Genomic DNA, 4389 nt, shown 5'->3' on the forward strand with positions numbered 1-4389 from the left:
TTACGTTTTCTTTCCATTTCTTGCTCTGCAATGTCAGAGATCCTGTATGTGTTAAGTGTATCAGCAACGAAAGGTCTATAAAAAATAGATATCACCTTAAAACTGGCATCAATATATCCGCTAAACAATCTCGCTTCTCTTCTTTTTGACTTATATAATATGATTGCCGAATTTTTGATGTTACGGGTAAGTGAACTTGGCAAATACTGTATGTCTGGAGAGGTTTCTAAAACATTTTCATTCTGTATTTCAAAGCTTTTCTAAATTCTTCGTTTTCGAAGATCCATTTAGGTATTTTGAACTGTATCATTTTATGGTTAGAAAAAGGTTTTATAAAATAACTTGATTTTCTTGTGTTTTGAATATACCTGGCGACATAAAGCTAAGTCTATTCTTGAAGTCCGAGTAGCATTCTTTCAAGATTAATTTTGATCAAGACTTAGTATCCTGATTTAATCTGCTAGATTGAGTTCTTGTATAAGCTTGCTTAAGTAAAATATATTATGGTAACGTTTTTTAACAATGCCAATGTTCATGTCTTCTATAAGATTACAATGGAGAGGGGTCACTTTTTATATTGTTCAAAATTGACTGGTAAAAGGTGTGAAACTCCTCATTAGGTCAATACAAATGAAATAAATAGTCTTCTAGCCATTAATTATTATATTTTATTCCATGGCATTGGCTTTTTCCTGAATATTGCTTGAAAAAGAATATGAATCGACTTTACTTGAAATGAAAGTGAGGATACCTCTCGAGTAACCATGTCCAGTAAAAAAGTATGCATTGTTTCGAGGTAGACAAAGTGTACTCTGATTGTAACATGTAAATGAAACTTTACATCTTACATCTTGTAGACAGATGAAGTCAGGGTTAAGTTTCATGAGTATTCTCATTAATGAAGGGCTCTTTTTTCGATCCTTTCCACCTCTTGTGTTCAACAAAAGTATTTTGAGACTATCCATGATTCAAAGTATTAATTCTTAAGGACCTTTCTAAGAGCTTCTTTATTACTTGGCAAGAGGATTGTGCCCAGAATAAAATATTTTTTTTGAAGAATTATTCAAAAACCCATTATTCTCTAAAAATTTCTGAATCCACCGCTATTTACAAAAAATTAATTTTTTTTGAATTTTTTTTCACAAAATCAGGTATTCACAAAAAAAAATATATTTTTGAAAAACATTTCCAAAATCAACAGCATTTCACAAAAAAAAATTTCTTTGGAAAATATTTCAAAAGTTATTTTTTTTGGAGAAATAAAAAAATTTGAAAAATTAAATTTTTAAGAACAATTAAAATGAAAAATTAAATTTTTTGGATCAAAAAATTTGAAAAATATAATTTCAAATATTAAATTTTCTTATAAAAATCAAAAATTCTTTAATATGATAGGGGGGGAGGGGGCTATTTTTTTCATAACCAAGAAAAGTAATGAACAGTTAAATAAAATATAATAAGAATCGGGATTCCAAATTAAAGATTAGTTTTTCGATGCCGATTCCCGAAAAACAGCCGATTATGTGAACTTGCAGTTAAATTTAGGAATGACATAGAAGTAATTCTTGCCTATGTCTTTGCTGGATTTGAGTCTATTTTCTTCATCTCACAGCTACTTGCATCTCATTTAATTAAACGTAAAAATATTGAAACTGCTTTTCATAATTCAAATTTTTCTTGGTTACATAATAAGGGGGGTGATATATATTTCAAATATATAAACAGATCATATTTTTTACAGCTTTAGATGTACTCATTATTAGCAAAATTATTTTTGAATATATAATTCAATAGGGTTCTTAAAAACAAATTAAAAAAACCTGGAATGAACAGTAAATAAATTGAGCATAATTCCATAATTTGTAATAGGGTCTAAATATATCGAACATGTAATTTTATGATAATTTAGAATAAGATTTTTATGTCCACAATATATTCGTGTGAAATTTAACTATTAAATATTTATGCATAATGCTTCATGATATTTCTTTCAAAATATAAATCATTAAACAAATTAATAGTTTTATGTAATGTCAGGATAAAATATAATCCAATTTATACATAAATTAATAATTAATTATTTGGAAAAATTACCTATAGCTATTATTATTGCATTATGAAATTGATTTTTTTAAAGCTGATGTTAATTAATGGTTTACACATAATTCATTAATTCGATACTAATTACATAGCACTCACACTTTTTTCCTTTCCTTTTCTATTGATTAACTAAAGGCTTTTTTTAGCTTATTAAATGTGGAATGAAAGAAAAAGTTCAACTAAAACAATTGTTTAATGAAAGTTTATTTAACAGAATCACTTTTGTACATCACCTCTTTTTACAAAATCCTGCTATCCAAAATGATCCCAACCGTTTTTATACAATGCAAATTATCAAAATTTGCCCACAAAATAATTTCAAAATTTAATCAAAAGTAAGTAAGGAATTTAAGTATATTGGTTATGGTACCTACTTTCACCGATTGTTGCTATCAATAATGATGCCAACAAAGATTCAAAACTATGTTGGTCTGCATAAAATTTGAGTCTGTTATGACTAACAAAATATAAACTTGCTGCAAAACATCAAAAGAACGAGCTTATATGATAAATGAATCAACTAAAAAGTACGCTTGAGTAAAAAACAAGTTATAGCGACATTCCCTTTTTATTTATAAATATTAACAATTGTGACAATTGTTTATTGTCGTAATTTTTAAGAAGTTTTATTAATTATGTCGTCTGATATTTTTTCTCCCTCATCATGTAAATGATTTGTCTTTCAACGATGCTATGACACTTCATTTTGTGAACAAGGAAGGACAAGAGATAGTTTGTAAATTTTGCAAGATAGAATTTTATTCCCGAGGCGTTACAATTATGGTTTACAGTCCTATTAAAATTAAAACTAATGTTTCATTAGGTTGGCTCATTTTGACCAATTCACAAAAAAATTGGCAACCCTCATTTAGACGTAGAATTGCATGAACTCTTTCACTCTTCAGTTAACAAATTACAATAATGTGTGCTGCCTCATTTAATTTTATTAAATGGCTAAGTGGATTTACTCGTTTAAATTTGTACCCGTATTGATATTGAAGGTTCAAAATGCCTAAAACAATCATCTTTAACATTTTTAAAATCAAGCATATATAAATGCTGAAGAGTTCAATTGCATTTGATAATGTTATTACTTAAGCAAATGATTAACAATTTTTATATGAATTCTAACAAGTATCTTTTGAAATTTGACATAATATTTTAATTTTTGAAAGGGTTTAAAGTTTAATGTACACTACATTTTATTTCAGTAAATACATTTTATAACATAAGAAATATTACAAAAATATCTTATTTTTTATAAAATAATAGTTATTTATAGAACTAAGTACCCTTTTATAAATGATTTAGGATTTGACTGACTTGCAATACTTGAGTCCAGATATATAACTATATGAATTTGAATACAATTTTTTGTTCCTGCATCTTTTCAAGTACGAACTATACCATGGAGTCACTTGAAAGTGTAAAGTTTTCATATTTTCTCAAATATTATTGTTTATATTTATTTATAGGTATATGTTTTTCAAATCTTAGGAAATCAATTAACTAATGTCTCCATTAAGACATTAAGAATTTAATATAGATGTTGTATAGAAAGAAAATAGCTTCTCATATACAAAGAAGATAATGGATTAAATTTGCCTTTGTTTAAACAGTATATTTCATTTTGGAGGTAATATTTTCACAGTGGTTGAAGTTATAATATGTATATTTTGAAACATATCGAGAATGGTTGTAAATTTTTAAAGATAATTGCAAAATCTTAGTATAAGCCAAGACTTGTAAATATGAATTGATTAATAGAAACTACATGGTATACTATTTGTTTCCCAAATAATGTTTTTATTGACATAATAAAAACAGTAGTAACGAATAGGAGAAAGATTTGTAGAATTATGTTTCCAAGATCCCTTGAAAAGTTCTTAAAAAGTCGATTGTGGGATATTTGTAAAATGACTAGTATCTATTGAAATTAAAGTCATGCTTTGGATATTTAACATATTCGTGAAGTGAATAAAAAGGTTGATAAAGTTGTTGATAATTCTTTTGATCCAAGACTCAATATTTGATGGAACATATTATGATTTTGGTAAAGAAGAATCCCATTTATCGTTTATAAATAAGCCATTATTTATGGGAGATGGCAATCAAAAAATTCTAAAATCACTGGTATAGAGTATAAAATGAAAGTGTGACAATACCAGATAATTATAGCACGTCTTTGAAAAGACAATGAATTTGATTGCCTTGGGCTCGAGAAGACTCAATACAGTCATTGGCTGGAGTTAGAATCTGGAGATAGGAATAAAAAGATGTTGAAGAAAT

This window comes from Lepeophtheirus salmonis, chromosome 2 (assembly GCF_016086655.4).
Source record: "Lepeophtheirus salmonis chromosome 2, UVic_Lsal_1.4, whole genome shotgun sequence".
NCBI lineage: Eukaryota > Metazoa > Arthropoda > Copepoda > Siphonostomatoida > Caligidae > Lepeophtheirus > Lepeophtheirus salmonis.